The following is a 20,562-nucleotide window of genomic DNA, read 5'->3' on the forward strand; positions in this document are numbered from 1 at the left end:
AAGCTGCCAGACGCTGCACAAGCTCCATCCCCTCTGAGTCTCAGGCTGAGGCCTCCAGGTCACAGTCTTCACAGGAGTCAGACGAGAACCTGCCACACAAAGGCAGGGACTGGAGTCAGTGGGGAGGTGGGCTCCCTGGGGTCGCTGTGTGGGACCCAGGGGGCTACTCAGACCCTGCAAGTGACTTTGGGCCCTGACATCCCCAGGGCTCACATCCCCAGGGCACTGGGGCCTGTTTGCTGCTCTTTGCCAAGTGTGTTCTGGTAGCAGAGAGACCTGTCCTACAGGGGCGATTTAACCTGGGCATTTGGCCGGGCGGCGTTCGAGCGACTGGTCCCCTGAACAGTGAAAGTGATGCAGAGGAAAGGGGAGGCACTGGGGCTCCAGGTTGAAAAGTGTGGGTCCCTCCCACCTGGGCGCTGTGAGGAGTGGGAGGTCTGATGACACAGGTGGGAGTAGTGACCCTGTCCCTCCAGCCCACACGCAACACGGCCCATCATGAGACCAGCACAGTGGAAGTGGGCAGAGAACCGCAATGTTCCCTTTTCCCCTAATAATCGTTTTTCTTTCTTTAACACCCCAGCCAAACTTGCCTGTGCTTTTTAATTTAAAAATATCCTGATGCTGTGGTCACAGAATCATAAATTCTATAGCTTTGCTGTATCCCAACATGAAAAGTTTGTAGAAGACACTGCTTTTCAGCATGTAATAAAACCAGATGTATTTGTTATCTAATTTTAAGGTCATAATTAATTTGGAATCCTGGCCCTTTAACTCATCCTAAATTAGCATTGCTTTGAATTGCCTTCATTTTGTGTGTGTGTTGTATTCAATTTTTACACATCTATGAAAAATCTATAGAACCTCAGGTTGAGAAATGGTGCCATGAGGTGACCCAGGCCCTTCAGTGGGGCTCCACAGAGGCTGAGGGGTCCCCAGGGGTTGGGCAAATCCCAGCCAGGTGTGGATCCTGCAGTGTCCCCTACCGGATGACAGGGCTACTGTGTGCCCACAGGGATGCAGCAGCGCTGGGCCAGGTGAGCTGTCTGCTTGCATGAGAAGAAGCCCCGGTTCCTCTGTCCTCCTCACCCTTTCCCCAGGACGCCTGAACTGGGGGGTACCAGGGCCACTCCAGATATCTCACCACACCTGGGGATTAACTGGGGATGTTGTCTGCTGACCTTGGCGGGTTGGGAGGGCAAGGCTGGGTCCTGCAGAGGGAGATGTTGAACCTCACCAGGGACACTCTTTACAAAGAACACAATGTGAACAACACCTCCAGGAGTGATGTACGTGATGACCCCACAGACACCTTCGGCCCCCCATCTAAACATAAGAGCCTGGCATCTTCAGGGATTCTATGGAACGGGGACTGTTCCCTGGCGAGATGCACTCAGGTCATCCTCCAGTTGCCTGCGCAGATTACCACCATTCTCTTCTCTCCACCTTTTTGTTCACATGCAGTGGTGAGCACCTCTGTGCTCTTCTCTGGCTTTTGGGTTTTCCTGAAGCGCCAAAAAAAAAAAAAAAAAAAAAAGTCAGGGATGGCAAGAGAAGCACATACACTTATTTGCCTTCTGCTCTTCCTCCTACCCTCTCCACGCTCACATTTCCTCTTCTTGTTCTTCCTCATCCTTTTACTTCATCCCTTCTCTTGAATCCAGGATGAGAGAATTTCTTTTTTTTTTTAATTGGATGAGTCAGTCTTCTTTTACTTATTTATTTATTTTTAACGTCTTTATTGGAGTATAATTGCTTTACAATGGTGTGTTACTTTCTGCCTTATAACAAAGTGAATCACCTATACATATACATACATCCCCATAACCCCTCCCTCTTTTGTCTCCCTCCCACCCTCCCTATCCCACCCATCCAGGTGGTCACAAAGCACCGAACTGATCTCCCTGTGCTAAGTGGCTGCTTCCCACTAGCTATCTATTTTACGTTTGGTAGTGTATATATGTCCATGCCACTCTCTTTGTCACAGCTTAACCTTCCCCCTCCCCATATCCTCAAACCCATACCGTTTTTATGCTAAGTTATATTCTACATGTACCTGGAAAAATGTTAAAAAGATTTTTAAAGAACTGCGCATCTATTTTTGCAGCTGATTTGCCTGTTCAAGGCTCGCTAGCACTTTATCCATCTCAGTACTATTTCACTTAGTAAACAAATGCAGTTACCATAATTGCTGCATATGTGTCTGTGTTCCCTTCTAGGTTATATGTTTTTGAAGTTAGAAACTATATTTATATCACAGCCCCTATGTATGGCACAATATCCATTGCTAATTCAGATTGTGTTTTAAGATATGAGACAAAATTTAAGACTTTTATTATAGTCATAAACATCTAGCAAATCAACCAGAAAATAAAAACTAATTTTCAATTGGTTGGCCAAGAACAAAAAAGGGAGGAATACCTAGTGCAAAATCATATCTCTAATAACTACTGTTGGATTTAGAGCACACACATGCTAAACTTATTTTAAAATATCTTCTTATCAAAGATTTGAGGTTGGACCGGAAAAAATTATATCAGAAGTGAAAATAATTATGTGGTCTGACCAGCGTGGATCACAGAAAGTAAGGGTATACTATATATAAAGTAGATAAACTACGAGGTCCTGCTGTATAGCACAGGCAACTATATTCAATACCTTGTAATAACCTATAAAGGAAAAGGATCTGGAAAAGAAATATATATATATCTGAATCACTTAGCTGTACACCTGAAACACAACATTGTCAATCAACTAGTCTTCAAGGGAAACAAAACAAAACAAAGTAAGTGTAAAGGGAAGTATAGTTTTATAAATTCACCTCTGATATCCAATGGACCAACTGAAAGAAAACAGAAAGTACAACTTTCTAGGAGACAGGACATGGCCAGCAAACCAGGCCGTTACCCTCGGTAACGGTCATACCTGCCAAAAAATATACAGACTAGCCTGCATTCAGGAATACATAGGAATTCTTCATTTATCTGGCATTGTTAGGCAATGAGGTATTGCATGTTAGGAGAAGTATTTTTAAAATGACAAAATGAAGAGGAGTTGTTTTAACCTTCACTCGGTAATTTTTTTCTAAAATTAAGAAATGTATCCACTGGTGTATTTAATGTTTCCGTGATAACTCGGGGTCATCAGTTCAATCAACGTTTGCATGAATAATGCAAATGGAAACAAGACAGGCATGCTTACTTACTGAAACTGAAAATGACATGGCACTGGCTGGAATAACTGATGAGAGAGCACGAAAAAAGCAAAAATGAAAACAAACCGTGATCAAGAAACAATCAGTCAAGTTCTGACTTTCTGTACTTAGTTTCAAAATGAGATACCACAAATCCCAGCGAGAGACTCCAGCATCATCAGCTGTCTTTCTCCTTTGTTTCCACCTTCCTTTCCTTCTCCTTCTATCCTAGACTGTTCCAGGCAGTGCTTATGGCTGCTTGCAAGAGAAATTCTAATACTTGCTTTCTCTCACACAAACTTCACAATATGTCCATGTGATAACTAGTGTGGAGGTAAAAGACAATTCATCACAGAGACATCTCCTATGAAAATAAAATTAGAAACTAGCTTTTAAACATGCAGAGAGAAGGGCGTGGAGTCAGGCACTAATTTCCTTGCGAATTCCTCTCCATTTCTAATAGACGTTCTTCTTTACCAAGATCCCTTTTTATTGGTGTCCTATTCCAGACTGCTCCACCCCGCCCATCCTCATTCTGTAAAATACATTCACACTCTTTTGTGACCCTACTTATTTGCCCATTAAATAATCAATCATAGAACTGTCGGAATTATTTACAGAGTGAAATTAAAATGCTGGAGTCACTTGGAGGGTTTAAGCAACTCCACCAGAAAATACTGGGCATGGATTTAAAAGAGGCTGCGTGGGACTTGCTCTTGTCCAAGTTCTTTCTCAAGAAGTATCTGAAATAAGCCTAAATTCAGAGTTAATCAGACTGGCCTGCTTTCTCAGGTGGACTGGAACTCATTGCTCTTTCCCCTCAACTCCCTGATGTCAGCGGCACTTTCCGGAGAGGAGGTGGACTTCTCTGCCTACTGCAGAAGCTCAGTTCCCCCCGGGCCCACTCCGTGTCTGAATCCCACACTTGAGGCCACATGCCAGCCTTCCCAGAACATTCGTCGTCTCATTTCAGTTTTTGACCTGCTCAGATTGAGTCCCTCTAGACTCTTCCTCAGCTTGAAACCTGATCTTCCACCACTTTCCCTGACCTCGATGGTAACCTGCCTACTTTAGGCCTCAGGTGCTTTAGCTATAAATTGATATATTTGCCCTTAATTCTAAAGTCTTCTTTCTAAAGCTCTACAATGTGGTGGCTCCTTGAAAATGTTTCTCTTTGCTGGTTGTAATTTTGTACAGAATTAAAAGCACAGCTACTCTAAAAGACAGTAAGTTGCATTGGATAAGGAAAGTGTGCTCTTGTAGTTAGAGTAACAGGGATGGAAGACGACTTAGTATGTTTTAAGATACTCATGATCCATTCTCGTGAGAGTCGGGGGAAGAAGGGGAAGAGAGTTAATAAAATACCAAATGTTTGTGACAAATTAAGTTCAAGATGTAGCTGATAAGTTACTACTTGAATAAGCCACACAAATCCAATTCAAGTTTTGCTTTATTTTTCTAAGAAGGGATCCCAGTGAACTGAGTCCCATGTTCAGTAACTCCACGTTCAATGGCTTAGTCTTTAAACACTGTTATGTTGCTGGAAGAAGAAATATTGCCCACCATTCCTAACTGATGTTTAGCTATCACGCACATTTGAAATAAATTTATTACTTTGCCTGATCTCAGGGTAATACATTTCAAAGGGGCAAAGCACACACGAAAAGTTATGGAGTCTCCATCTTCTACACTAAAGTGTGCAATAAATTACATATTATTTGGCCGTTAAGTTCACAAGCCATAGAAACCATTCCATTTGCAATGTATACAGTGGTAATCAGCAGGTAATGAGAATGATATAAAACCAAACAGACCATGTATGATGGCACTGCTGCCAATAAAGCAATCATTAAATGCATTCATATGCATCTACGATAGGTAAGCTCTTTGAGGGCAATTGCTATGAATTCTACATACCTGTCAGGATACTATATAGAGCCCACTTTCTATGGCCTTTATTCAAAGACGCTGAGAAAGGGTTACTCTGGGTAAATTCAGACCTTTTCTCAATATAGAATTTGGTCAACATGCATTCTGAACAGCAAAATTTCACAGTATTTTCCTACACTAAGTGCCACCTCAGCAAATGCAGGATTAAGTATAATGGATTATAAGAAGTGAGAAAGGAAAGATGGAAGAAAAGAAGGAAGGTAGGAAAACGGTGGGTATGGAGTACTTCAACATTTATGTAAAGAGTGGAACTAAAACTAACCTGAGGTTACCCTGAATTATTAGCATACGCTATAGAAACTTAAATGAAAAAATAAAAAAAACCCAGCAAGGGAAACCCAAAGATTCTCTGTTTTTTCACTTTACTGCATATACACGTCCATCTTAAACAATCTATATGCTTATATCCAATAAGAGAGCATTGTTTTGCAAGGCTATTTGGCTTCTATCAGCATGTAAAGGTCGGACAACTCAACTTTAGCAGAGTCAGCCTTCAGGTGAATAACTGCTTCTTTCAGGTTGTGAACATTTGAATTTTCCAGAAATGTTTCCCAAAAAATGAAAACTAAAAGAGTCCTAGGACAGCGTCCTTTAGAAGTTTTATAGTACCAAGGTTTTTGGAAGAAGAGTATTCTTGTCAATTATCAACACAATGATTCCAAGCAGGTCAATTTTTGCTGAGAATATTATATAACAGAACCCACTTCACCTCCATTATACTGACAATGATCTTCCTTACTTCAACCTTGTGCTGCTTAGTAAAGTTGAAAATACGGAGCCAAGAACAGACACTGACAATGCCAGAGACTCAGATGTACCTATAAGTGCCTTCAGACAACATCAGCCACCCAGGCTAAAGTCCTGGTTTAAAACATCCCAACATGAATGAATCTCAAAAACTATATGCTGAGCAAGTGAAGCCAGATCAAAAGGGCACCTACTGTATTATTCAACTTACATGAAATTCTAAACTGGGCAAAAGTCATCTCTAAAGATAAAAAACAGATCCGTGGTTGCCTTGGGGTGGGAGATGGGGATACTTTTGCAAAAGCCTAGGAGGAAACTTTCTAGGGTTTTAGAATTGTTATCTATCTTTATGGGGGTGGTAGTTATACAAATGTATACATTAATTAAAAGTCACTGAACTATTGACTAAAAATGTCTGCATTTTATTGTATGTAAATGATACCTTAATAAGGTTGATTACAAAATGAACCAAAACCAAAACAAAGCAGAAGAGAAACCTCTCAAGACTTCAAAGGAAATACACTGTTTTCTTCCAGGGTACCAGATTGGAAATGAGGCATTGGTCTGTTCTACCCTCAGCTTATCCCTAGGGTTATCTAGTCTATTTTAAAGCACTAGAGTCCCCTATCAGGAAAACTCACCCCATGTTTAATTACTTTGATTTCTTCTCTGCCTCTTCTCCCAACACACTGAAGTCATTCACGGAAGAAAAACCAGCTTTTTCCAACTTTGCATCATGACACATTCTTTCCAAAGCTATTAGCTATAGAATAAAATTTGGGTACACTTTGTAAAAAATCTAGCTTTTTGAGCCTTACAAATCTTAACAGTTAACCTATTGCCTCCACTGGAATTTGGAAAAAAATTATTTTGAAAAGGAATAGCTGAGACTTGACATTTTTTTGTGTGTGATTTTCTCTTCCCCTAAGAGAGAAGTGAGTAGGAATGAGAAACACATACATAAAGAAAAAAAATTATCTTGCTGCCTTTGCATGGTTATAATTTATAGGAGGCCCTTTTCAACAATAATCTATTATCAGAATCAATAAAATATAATCTCCATGAAGGCCAGGCCAGGATACTTGTCTCTTTTTCAGCAGATTGCAATACAAACCACATTCATGGATATGCTTCTTGATGATCTTTGTAATACTGTAACAGTTGACCATTTCCTCATGCCTCTTCACCTTAACTTCAACCTGGTTTTTCACTAATGACTTCACATTTCCTTCTCTAACACTTGGTTGTGGGCCTCTTTTCCAACTCCAACTCCAACTCGCATTTCACTCTGGAACCAAAGGAAGACTCACACCTTCCTGCTACAGTTGCAGATTATATAGACTAGAAAAAGGAAGGTGGCCAGATGGTGGTTTACATTATCTACAGACTGTCTCGGCTCAAGGTTAACTTCCCTGGGAGAAAACCCATAAACCCAGAAGCATCAAAAATAACCTGCATGTGCAGGGGGGAGACAGCTTTGCTTGTCTCATTTTACATTCTTTCTGATTTCTGGGCCCTGGTGATTTATCTCCCATGGAATGGAACAAGGAGGGGAACAAGTAGGGACAGTCCCTTCGAGCTAAGAGAAACACTCCGGGAGGTTTTGAATCAGACTTGGTGTTTTGTTAGCCAAGTTACAGGAGAATTTTTAAAGTGGGGGAAAGGGAAGAAGGAAGCGGACCAGGAAAAGAATTTAAGCCATCATCTATAAACCAACAAAGCACTGATAGTTCCAAACATTATGTCACAAACTAAAATGACTGATGTAGGCTCAAGTGGTTTATAAAACCTATAAAAAGACTACAGCAGCAAAGTCCCCATTTATCTGTAGAGTTCAGAAACTAAAACAAGGAATATTTTAGCTTAAAACCTTATCTCAAGAGAATCATATACACTTCACATGAATAAAAATACCTGAAACCAAACATTTTTAAAAGCTCCAATACCCAAAATATAAAGAAAAATATTAATCCAGAAGACTCAATCAATCCATGATAATCACAAAACGGCTGGGCAATCTCTATCTCCCTTCCACACTAACCATCCATCCCATGGAAGACCAAGGGAGATCAGACCTTCCAGACTTACCTTCCAGACCTTCCAGACACCTGGATGCTGCAAAATTCTATGGAGACTCCTTGTGGAGCAGCAGTTTCCCATCTCTTGTGTCTCTCCCTATCGTGATCATGATCATGCAGGAAGCAAGTCTGGCTGTGCTATCTTATCATTGTCTGTCACCCATCTGCAACATGGTATTGTACAGATAAGGAGAAAGTAGTTGCCTTTCCCCCGGAAGGTTGAGGCTCAGGTACAGGGTAATTCTCCTGTGCACACAGTCATTATTTAGGCCGACTCAGTGACTTCAACAGGCTTAATCATGTGATCAGGTTTGTTGCCAGCTGCGTAATGCTCCCACATCTGTAGATAGAGCCGCTCTAGGTCCATTGTGTATTGTCTGGTGTTGAACAGAGGGCTAGATGTTCTCTGCTTCCAGACTTTGCCACGAATTTTCTTCAGGTATTCTAGATCAGTTCCCAGTTTCACAGCTATGTCTTCATATTCTTGACTATTTTTAGCAATAAGCTCAAGACAGCCTAAACAAGTGAGCTGGGAAGCTGCAACTCGGGAAGCAAGAGTCTCTCCTGGCATAGTCACCATGGGTGTCCCTGACCAAAGGACATCCATCCCTGTGGTGTGTCCATTACAGAGTGGAGTGTCCAAGCAGACATCAGCCAGCTGGCCTCGCCGAACATGTTCCTCTTTAGGAGCAACAGGTGAAAAAATGATACGGTTCTGGGGAAGGCCCATATTTTGTGCATACTGTTGAATATTAGGTTCTCCTACTGCTGGAAAACGCAACAGCCACAGTACACTATTGGGAACACGCTTCAGAATATTTGCCCACATCTGCAAAGTAGATGGGTCAATTTTATATAACTGATTGAAGTTACAGTACACAATGGCATCTTCCGGTAACCCGTACTGAGAACGTGTGGTTACAATAATGGTACGGGGAACCTCCTCTCCAGTGGCAGCCTTAATGTTGATCTGGGTAGTTGCCAGTCCATTGCTAAGACTGAATCCATTAATTGTTATCTGAATTTGTCCTCTGTTAATCATTTCAATAACTGCCTCTGCAATAGTATTCATAGGAATGACAGGCATATTAAGAGCTCTATTACTGCTGTCTGCGGTGTCTCCTCCCTCAGGACATTTCATCTTGACAATTTGCACATCTGGGAGACTATCAAGAAATGCTTTGAGGTCGATGCCATTCAGCACAATCCGATTGTCATAAATGTGCCCATTGGACTTAAAATCGATGACTGCTTTCTTCTTCAGGTGAGGGAACATATTGGCATGATCACCAATAAAGAAAGTATGGGGCATATAAGCCAGTTTCTCAGAATACTGCTCAGCAACTTCAGCAGGTGAAGTTTCCTGATCAGTGATGATGTAATCCATGAAAAGCACGCCACTTGTTCCAGGGTAGCCCAGCCACATTGCCTGAATAGGAGCTGGCCTGAGAGCAAAGAGTTCATTTCGAGCACCCCTGGTATAACCATTCATATTTACAAGGATGTGTATACCATCTTGATGGATGCGATCAGCTGCTTTCCCATTGCATGGAATCTGAGAAAGATCAATGAAATGATGGGCTTCTGCCATCACCTTCGCTCGGAAGTTTCTGCCGTCATCTGGGCTCAGGGCATAATAGAATACCTCAAATTTATCAGGATTGTGCGTGCCTGGAATAGACTGCATAAGATGAGAAGTAGGATGATTCCCAAAGTCAGAACTCACGTATCCTACACGCAGTCGACCATCACTGAGCTTCAAGTCTTTTGGATGTTCATACGGTGGTTTACGAAGGACACTGATCTCATCCAAGGAGAGGTTCCCAAGGATCTCAGCAATAGCCTTCCTGAAGCCATGAGAAAGAGGATACAGCATACTATGATGAGGCTGCACAGAAGGCAACCTATTCTTCTCCAACTGGTCAGCCACAATGCTGACCAACTTCTTCATTCGCTCATCATAGTCTGTCCAATCACAGACAATCTGCAGGCAATGAGCCAAATCACAATAACCGTCAGGAAAGTCAGGTTCAAGCTTCAGAGCAGTGCGATAAGAAGCAATTGCTTCTGGAATATTCCCTGAATCCTTGTGAATGGAAGCCAGATTGCTGTGGGCATCTGCAAATGCAGGGTTAATCTGAATGGCAGGAGTATAACACTGCAAGGCTCCCTGAACATCCTGCATCTCCTTTAGAGTGTTTCCCATATTACAGTAGGCGTCAGCCGAGGTAGGACTGATTCGAACAGCCTCCTTATAATGCATCGGAGCTTCCTGCAGTTTTCCCTGCTGCTCCAATACACTTGCTAAATTTGAATGGGCAACAGCAAACTCTGGGAAGACTTCTAATGCTTTACGATACAAGCGAACTGCCTCTTCAATGTTTCCCTGGTCTCCTTTGATATTGGCTAGAGAGTCTGCATGGGTGGGGCACAGCCGCAGAGCTGTATTATAACAATCTTCTGCTTTGGCAACACGGCCCTTCTCTTCCAGAGCGTTGGCTAGGTTGCAGTAAGCATCACGGAAATGTGGTTGCAATCTAATAGCTCACCAATAGGTGTCTATTGCCAGATCTATCAGGCCTTGCTCGCAGTGTACACAAGCCAGGTTGGCACGTACCACTGCATGATTTGGACTCAAGCTTAGGGCACAAAGGTAAGCTGCCACAGCTCTGTCAAAAATCCGTGCCTCTTTCAAGATATTTCCTAAATTGATATAAGCATCCAGAAAATTGGGGTCAAGGGTGACAGCCTTTTCAAAGTGATGAATTGCAAGCCAAATCTCCCCTTGTGCATTGAAAACACAGCCAAGATTACTCCAAGCTACTGCAAAGTTCGGTTGCGTCCCCATTGCTTTCAAATAACATGCCTTGGCTCCTTCCAAGCGACCCAGGGCTTTGAGCAGGTTCCCCAGGTCACTGCGAACACAGTACAAATCAGGATTGTACTGAACAGCAGAGACGTAAGCTTATACTGCCCCTTCCATGTCACCTGCTGCTACCAAAGCAGCTTCCAGGTTAATATAACCATCGATGAAATCTGGTTTGAGACGTAATGCATGCCGGTAATGCTCAATTGCTTCCTGCAACTGCCCTCTTTCCTTGTACACATTCCCCAAATTCGACTAGGCTTCTGCCAGAAGAGGGTTCTGTTTAATTGCCAGAGTACTAAAGTGGGCAGATGTGTCCAGCCTTCGACACTGGAAGTGTAGAGATGAAAGTAGAAAATAAAAGAATAGGATGTGATTTGTAGTCGATACTACTTTTGCAAAAATTAGAAAATACAAAACAATTCGGTATTTCAAATATATACATATGTTTAAAATAACTATAAAGGTGAGTTGGGAGATTACATATTAAATGGCCCAAATGGTGCTACATAGGGGAAAATAAAGGAAATAAATCTGGCAGAGGAACGTTGGGGCCAAAACCAATCTTAAAAGTATTAGAAAATAGAGTGACCATACACACTGATGATAGAGTGACATGAACTGAGGCATATGGTCCCTTTTGAGTAAATGCCTTAAATACAAACTAAAAAAATAATGTCATAAGATTTACAAGCACTATAAAAATATTTAGCAGTATTGCAGTAGACAGTAGAAATATATAACCTTTCAACTTAAATAAAAACAAGACTGATGAAATATCATCTTTGTTTCCATGTCATCCATGCTAAGGAAGAAATAATAAATCAGCTTTCAAGATAGAATTTTTTACAATGAGAGATACAAAAACAAAGAAAAAGAAACCCTAACTGTTTATCCCATGAAGGGAGAAAAAAACAATTTGAAAAGTCAGAGTAGAACTCTATGAGGATAATATTTAACATCAATTTTTTTTTGTAAAACAGAATTTTAAGCTGGTTTTGAATTGTTTATAGAGTTTCTAATTAGCATGCTGAGGAAATACAGGGTCCATCTTAATCCAGAAGCAAGTAAAAAGTTCTGACTCTTAAAATTCTAGGCTCTAGAGTAGGTGTGTGCTGGTGTGTATGTGTGTGTGTGTGCACATTTGCTGTGTGTTTTCAATAAACTCAAGAGTACATAAGGGTGTATGTTACTACATTGTAACAATTCTTGAGCAAGTCTAACTGAAGGTCAGTAGCAAACAAGTAGATGCCGCTTGGGTGGCCCCCCAAACTCTCAGGTAATGCGCAGATCTGCCTTGGCAATCATGTTCTGCTTTTAGACATAATGCATTTTTATGTTCTTGTTAGCACTGAAAGGCTAACTTGAATATTCTGCAACTGATGAAATGGACAACAGAGCAGTAACCTAGAGTTTACAAGTATTTGGGGCAGTAAAACTTTAGTTCTAGATTTAACTTGGATTTGAGTCCTAATTTAACTTGGATTTTCTACAACGCATTTTTTTTTCTATAAACTGGAGGTATATACCACCATAATCCTAAAAAACCTGTGACTTTGGGCTTCAGGGGTCTAAGCCTTCTCTCTAAGTGACTGAAAGGTACAACTGGATATTAGACCTGTCTAAAAATTGTCCTTTTCTGTCCTCACATACAAGGGAACGCTTGATTTTTGGATAGCTGTCATTAAAAAAAAAAAAAAAAATGTGCAAAGAGCTAATGTCTTTTGCTACAAGACAAAACAATTTCTCCTGGACATGCAGTAATAGGAGGCAATGCCATGTGTTGGAAGCACGCACATATTTTATGACAGATATTAATCTGGAGGTTAACAGCTAGGTGCTCCGGTTGAAGCAGTTTATTTCAAACATACATATAATGTTAGTCCACTTTGTAACAAAGCCTTCAACATTTCATATGCAAATTCGTTTTTCTTTCTAGTTTAAGCCCAAGGAAATCCCTATAAATCTTGTCTCCAAAGAGAAAATATAAAGAATTCATAAGATTAAAGAGTTCTTATCAATTGTATAAAAAACTAAAAAGGTACTAACTAGATAAAAATGTAGATGTCTAAGAGAACGTCCAACAAATAGAAAAGTAGAGGACTGCACTGAGATTGCAATCCTGAGAAAAATACATTATTTCTAAATGAAGAAGTAAAAGGAGATAGCATAAATTAAAGCCAGAAGAAAAATTTAAAACCTACAAAAGTACGAGTCGATACAAAGTTAAAAACCCATTAATTTTACTATATACCCAAAGGCTTCACAAAAGATCTCATGAATATCACAAATTAAAATAAACAAAAGCCAGAAATATTGTTTTCCCCAAATTGTACTACTACCTGCTTATTGCTTCAGTGGTAAGAAGAAAAATTATCTTCAAATAGTTGAATTGTATACCTACTTATATTTTAACTCTTAGGTGGATCTTGTTATATAATATATATGATCTTTAAAGAAAACTTGTTGATTGTTTATTTTGGCATCTGTTAGGAAATTCCTATTTAATTAGATAAATCTCCTTAGATAACTCTTAAATAAAAATAGATGCAAATATAGTATGTTTCCTATCATTCATTTTAGACCTCTAAGAGTTGGAAAAGTTCAACCTGGAGAAGAAACTAGTTTTACTGAGGGAAGAAACTACTTTCCAGTTTAGAAGAGGAGGGATTATCCCATTTCTGTAGAGGAAGCAATCAGGAAGATACAAAAAGAATGATCCTTGGCTAGTGCTAAGGCCAGAACTACTGTGAATATTGTACCAGATCTTGTAAAAACAGCCACTGTGCTGGCACTCACAGGCCTGGGTCATGGTGTGTTCAACAATAAAACTTTGTTCCAAAGGATGGAACTCCTTCGGGCCAAAAAGCTTTCACCTGCATGATTCCATTAACCTCACTGTTTTGTTATGGGAAATGCGTTTATTTTTTGAAATGACATTGAAATATATCCTTAAAAGAACACTTTAGGTCTCAACAAGATTCTCTTCTCTTTCAGCCAACACATTACCTTTTAGAAATCAACAGTCTACTTCTTTCTTTAAATCATCACATTTCAAAGCTGTAGCAGCTAATAAATGTTAATATGATTTTTCCAAAACTGCAATCTCCCTAAATTTCTATGCTGTCTTCTTTATCCTGTCTTTTCAAGGTAAAGGTATCTTTCCAGTTTTCTTAGCATTATCAGGATTATGGATTTTGTTCATTGTTAAAGTTCGTTATTTATGGACATAAGTTAATGTAAATGCAAAAATATCTCGTATTATTCACAAGCTGGCTGACTTAAATCACTCGCTCTTAAAACAACTTTACTGCTCTCCAATCTGTTCAAATGCACGGAAATATAAATTCAGGATGATGTGGCTTTTCTGCAATGCTTTCTTTTCAGGCTGCAGTCTACATGACAGCGTTATATCTTATCCTTGCTGCTGTTGTTGTTCTATCTATAAAACCTCTCTTGAAGACCCCCAAAACAGCTTGTAATTTAAACTTTTACTTTTGGTGACTCACTGTTTTCAAATTGCCATCTCTGACCATATCCCCCTTCCAGGGGAATTTATGCAGACTCTTAACCCATAATTGCTTTACTCTTTACCTCTATTTCTGGGTTCTTAAATTAAAGTAACTGTTACATCAGTGTTCTTCATTACTCAAATTATTTTTTCTTAAGAACTTTTCCTGGAAGTAAGTTCATGCTCTTTTTGACAAGCAAACATTTGACTTCTGAAAGAATTCTTATGGAAATGGGTTTATATCCCAAATGCACCACCAAAAATCTTGGTGACCTTGCATAAACGTCCCTTACCATTTCAGGTGCTATCTTTGCTTGACTCCAAAGGGAACTGATTAAAACTATGAGCATCTAGCTGTTATGCACTTTTGTCTCAGTTTGGTCAATGAAACTCTTAAAAATCCATCAGATTTGCATTATTTTTATCATTAGCCTGTTTGTGTAAAATAAGTTACCATTTATGGAGCCAGTGTTCTCCTTTATTCCGGCATCCAATCATTGTAAATATTTCTCATGGACACATTCTTAGAAGGCCTATGAATAACCTGGCCTCTTACTGATTCTCCCTTTTGGAGTCTTACTAGCCAGACTTCCCCAATAACTTTCAGAGAGAGTTCTCCCAATTTCCGGGTCTTCTTTTTGACTTCTATACGCCATAGAACTTTCAAAAGTCATCACACCAATACTAAGATTACCACATACCCTCCAAAAAGCTCCAAGCTGTTTATGCCTATTCATTAAGTTAATACTTTATCAAAACTTGCCCAATTGAGTAGTTTTAGCACAGATATTTTATACATTTTAGCACAGACATGCTCTGTTTAAGGCTGACAGATCCATTAGGAATTAACTTTCTGGTACATTTTCCCTCTGACATTTTCCTCACAACTGCATTTCCTCATAACTGAGCCATCAGTTATCTCTTGCCTATAGAAAGGCAGATAAAAGAAAGCTAAGTGAGAAAAGATATGTAAATAGACTAGCACAATATTGGACACATAATAAGTATTCAATAAATGATAGCAAGTATTCTTACCCTTATCCTCACATTAGTTTATATGTATTAAAAACTGATTACTGGACTCAACTCTTACTTCCATTTCTCATTAGATCCTCACAGAAACCTTGGAGGAAGCGAGGTTTTATCCCCATTTTACAGGTTGGGAGACTGCAGCCTAGAGGGCTTAAGTACCTTAACTGAAGTCATATAGTCAAGAAATAAGCCTATATTTGTCACAATCACTTGCCCATGCTTTGACGTGACACCACCACCCATCATTTACCCAGCTTCACCAAGGTACTACTAAATTTTTTACTCTTATTCTCCTCTCTTTGCTTCATACTGCCATTGCCACCAACCCAGTCAAATTCACTTTTAATTTTCCAATGTTAGTGAAGGGAGTAGAAGGTGGAAATTGAGGTTAAAGGAGGAAACTTTAATGTTATTCAAGGATGACTTCATCTTAACTTCCAGCCTTTGTCTACCCATTCTCTGCTCCAGTCACACGCAGAGTATTTGCTATCTCTTCCGTAAGTCTTGACTTTTCTTGTCTTTATGCCACTTTTCTTTTCTCCATTTGCAATGAATCTCCCTTTCCCTTGGTTCTTCACCATTTCTTACTCCATACTCTCCATTAAAATTCAAATCTACCTTTAAAGCCCAACTCATATACCAGTTCTGTCCTACAGTCTCCTGGATCTGCCAAGTCAGAACTAACCACTTGCTCCTCCGTGCTCCTGCAATGGCAATGATGTTAGAAGGGCGAGTGATTTTACAGCTCGCTCACCACCTGCGGGAAATATGTCCTATTTGCCCTTCCACATCCTTTCTCCACCCAACTCTATATGGATGGCTTGCATGGCCTATCTTAGTAAGTGTCCTTGCTCTGGCTTCTGTTTGGCTCACCAATGAAGAGTACCAATAGAAGATTGTAGGGAATGAAGGAGGGGAGTGAAGTTAGGGTATTAATTCTTGCCAAATTGCTGGGAGTTGGCTGCATCCCCCAACTAACGTATAGTGCTTCTCTGTGGGGCATCACAGCATCTTTGGGGAGGACTCTCTCTCCAGCAAGGCTTCCTTTCTCTTTCATCTCCTATAAAGTAGCCACACTTTTACTGAACCCAGGGCACTACACTATCTCTTGATTCTCTACATTGGGCTCAATTTATCCCTATTGATGTACCCCTGATTTCCTGCTGAGACCCTGTCTGATGAACTTCGTAATATGCTCTTCTAAGCTGTTAATTTTACAAACCACATTATTACACTTATTAGAAGAATGTCTTCAGGATGTGTCAGTAAGCTCTGATTGATGATAATGGTAAACAGCTAGAATTTATGGAACATAACGTATGCTTTGGTTACTCTCTTGAGTACACCGTGTGCATTATTCTAATTAATTAAAATCACTATTAGCTAAGCAAGGCACACAGATGCTAAGAGGTTCCCAGAAGTAACTTGCTCATGGTCACTCCAGTGTCTCAGTAGTGTTTAGGACTCAGATCTGTCCAAAGCCTAAACCTTAAGCTCTAGGTCTAAGCAGTGGCTCTCACACTTGAGTATGCATCGGCATCACCCAGAGAGCTTCCTGAAACAGGTAGTGGGCCCCACCCCCAGAGTGTCCGAGTCTGCAGGTCTGGAGCAGGACCCAAGACTTTCACTTCTAAAAATTCCTACGTGCAGCTGATGTGCTGGTCTGGGTACCAGACTTTGAGAACCACTAGTCCAGGCATTTTAGGTCCAGAATTTCAGGTGCTAGAATAATTTTCTGGTGATAAATTGTCGAAAAAAAAAAAAAAGCACTGCATTTTCCTGTTTGTAAGGAGGTAATACATTCAGTCTTAAAGAGTCAATAATGGGGCTAAGTATTTCAGAAAGAAGAGTTATTCTCCAGGAAGATGGGAGGAGATGGACATTCTAAGGACAGGAATGCCCTTTCAGGAATCTTGCAAAGGGAACAGAAAAATAACAGTAAGATTCTGCTATCCAGTGTTCACAGAACAAGAGTGGGATACTCTTGACTGTAAAATGGGAAGCCAACTTTTGCTCACCATATACATACCTTATTCAGTACAAATGTTTATTAAGAATCTCCAAAAGCTAGACACTAGGCATCAGGGCTACACTGATAGAGCAGATAAAGTGCCTGGCCTCAGGGAGCTTGTGCTTCAGAGGATGTACATCAGCTAGATAGACTGAATGATGGATACTATATTGGGTTCACACTTCGTCTCAAGAAAAAAATATATCCATAGACGTGATCCAGGAGTCAAATGGCAAAAGACCGAGCCTCAAAGTGAGTGTTAATTTCATTAAATGGTAGGTAAAAATTATTTTACATGCCGAGATAGGCTCTGCTTAAAAGACACACTATTCCTCCAAACGTATTATACAAGCCAGCTTATAAACCTGTGACTTTTTCTAGGAGACATGTTGCCTTCTTTCCCAAGAAGGGAGCAGTAGGGGTCGGGGTGGAAATAGTTTCATCATCAGAGGCACAGTGTCACTACTACTGCTCAGCTCCAATTCGCAACCTTCTGAATGGTTTCCAGACTAAGAAATTTAGCAAAGTGATGAAGAAAACATGGCCCATTAATCTTATGATGCGTGTTATAACTTAACTCTGGGTTTAGCATAGGAAAAATATTATTTGCATTGATTAGAAATATGCTTTATGGCTGCATATATTATTCACTCTGAACATTCTAAAATTATTAGCTGGGTTGACATGATGAACTGCACAGGAGTACTTCTAGACGACATCTCAATGTCATCTGTTACTCACATCATATAGGTTTAGGAATCAATACGTATTTTACTCAATACGAGATCTTATTCCAAACACCAAAATATGCCTGTTTTTATTCGATGGTTATCATCATGAAACTACCAGCTAAACATCATTTAGAAAATTCAAAGCAAGTAAATTACTGTATTAACTGTCCAACTATGATTATGACTTTCCTCCACTTATAGCTGAACCTAATATAATGATCTGGTCAGTCTGACTAGGAGGATTTATTCATTAATTTACTCAAAGGTTCTGAGGTATATTTTGAAGGACTTAAATTATGGTCTGGTTGGTAGGATCCAACAGTAAGGGTGCAGGTTTATCTCCTACAAGCTCTGTGACCTTGCCCAAGTGACTTAGCATCTCTGAGACTCACTTTCCTAATCTGTAAAATGGAAACAATAGTAGAACCCAAGTTGTAAAGCTGAAGGAAAAAAAGGAATATGGTAACGTATTTTGGCACAAAAGAGCAGTTACGCTGACGGTCATTATTTGTGAATACTGTTGCTAAGATTATTGAAAACCTGTTGTGTGTTAGGTGCTGTTCAAGGACTAGAATTTTAAGACTGTTCTTCACCTTTATCCCAGTTTTACCTGCAAAGTTCTGCCATGCACTGGAAAAACATACTGGTATTTCTAGGGAAGGGGACCACTCAGGTGACATTTTTGTTTCACCAGGTATATAAAGTATACAGAGGTTATAGTGTATCTTTTAAGTCCTTTGGACGTCTAGTTACCTTTCACTAGAATGATTCTAGTAGATCCTGATAGATACCTGAGACAAGGTCACGTCAGTGATGTTGGTACCTTTTCTGGCTTAAGAGCATAGGGCAGAAACACAGGAAGGGAGGTCTTCCTTTTCCACTCCTGTTACTAAGAACCCTCTCGAATAATGACAATGTGAAACAGATCACTACATTGTTGTATGTTGTAGAATCAAAGCAGTGTACAAAGCAAAGAGCACTGGCCTCCATTATACGTCCATTTCACTTGAGATTCACTTTTCTAGACCGTGGAGAAAGCAGATGTTCCAACACTTTCCAGGCACTGGAATATTACAATCTGGCAATCTCTACCACTGCATGTTTGATCACACTATTCCCTGCAAATGGAATGCTGTTCCATCAAGGTCAGATTGACCAGTGCAAATACCTGATTTTATCGTACGGTCAGAACCAAATTAACTTACTGAAATTCTGCCCAGCTCAGGGTCTACCTTCTCTGTGAAACCTCCTGTGAGATCCCAAGTTACAAACAACTCTATCTTCTTCAGAAGACATTGTATACTATATAAATAGTAATTTACATATAAATATATGTATATGTGTGTGTATTTTTTTGTTACATTAAGTTATAACTCCTGTGGTTTGTTTCTCTTCTTAACTAAACTGGACCCCCTTATCATCACAGTGGCCATGTACATCATTGTATCCTCCAAAAAATCCAGATAATAATATCATGGATTCAGTATATAGTTGTTTAATAGAAAACAATTAACTAACCACTGCAGAATACTAACTAGTGTGTCTCAAGTGTGTTCAGTGGATCATAAATCCTATGAGACAGTCCATGAAGGAAAAGATTTCAAATAAATTTGGGATCTGTTGTCCACTACATCTCCTTATCAGAGACTCATAATTCACAAGACTGGTAAAAAGCTCTGTAGCAAAGAAACTGTTGACTTAGTTTGACCCAGTATTTCTCTTACAAGAGTATCAGTTCTGGAGGTCAAGGACATTTTCCACCTCTAATACAACAGCTCTACTGCCTAGTAGAGTGCCTGGCACTTAGTAGACACCTAATAAATATTTGAATAAGTTTCAACATACATTCCCCTTTTAAGCTATAGAAGAAAAACACAGTATATAGATTTTGATTTACTTGGAGAGAATAATAATATGAATAGATAAATTTACACAAATCATTTTAAAGTATATGTATTTGATAATACTTTTTTCCACAAATCTACACAATTGCACATTTAGTGGTGATAGTAAACGAACTACATTTGCTTCTGAAAACTTGCTAAGAAGGATGGCTACTAAAAACTACAACTTGAACCCAAAACAATTGATTTAGTTCATGGGTCCCCACTCCTTAGCAGTTTTAATATAGAAGAAAATAGACGCATATATTTCTTTTCTACCATAATATGACATCATATAAGGAATGCTATTTTATTAGCTAGAAATAAGATTTGCTTTTGTTATTTTAGTACATTTGATCACATAAGAATAATTCTAGATTTTGTCCTAGACTGCTTACTATGTGCTTTCACTATAGATTTTAATGTCAATAGAGAAAGGAGAAGGAAAAGTCAGAGGGAAATGAAACAGGTGTATGCAACACCCCTCTCTACTACCGACATTTCTCAGAATTCTGGGGGAAGTTGCATCTATAAGGGGAAAGTTTTTCACCATGGAACTC

At 39.7% G+C, this 20,562-nt stretch overlaps 1 pseudogene; it reads right to left on the minus strand.

Annotated features, from left to right (window-relative positions):
* Nucleotides 1–281: 281 nt before the first annotated feature.
* Nucleotides 282–20,562, minus strand: part of LOC149749743 (UDP-N-acetylglucosamine--peptide N-acetylglucosaminyltransferase 110 kDa subunit pseudogene) — a 42,646-nt pseudogene continuing 22,365 nt past the window's right edge.

The sequence above is a fragment of the Delphinapterus leucas genome, chromosome 3 (assembly GCF_059928025.1).
Source record: "Delphinapterus leucas isolate spDelLeu-1000000601 "Yukka" chromosome 3, BTC_Dleu_Yukka2, whole genome shotgun sequence".
In the NCBI taxonomy this organism is placed as follows: Eukaryota; Metazoa; Chordata; class Mammalia; order Artiodactyla; family Monodontidae; genus Delphinapterus; species Delphinapterus leucas.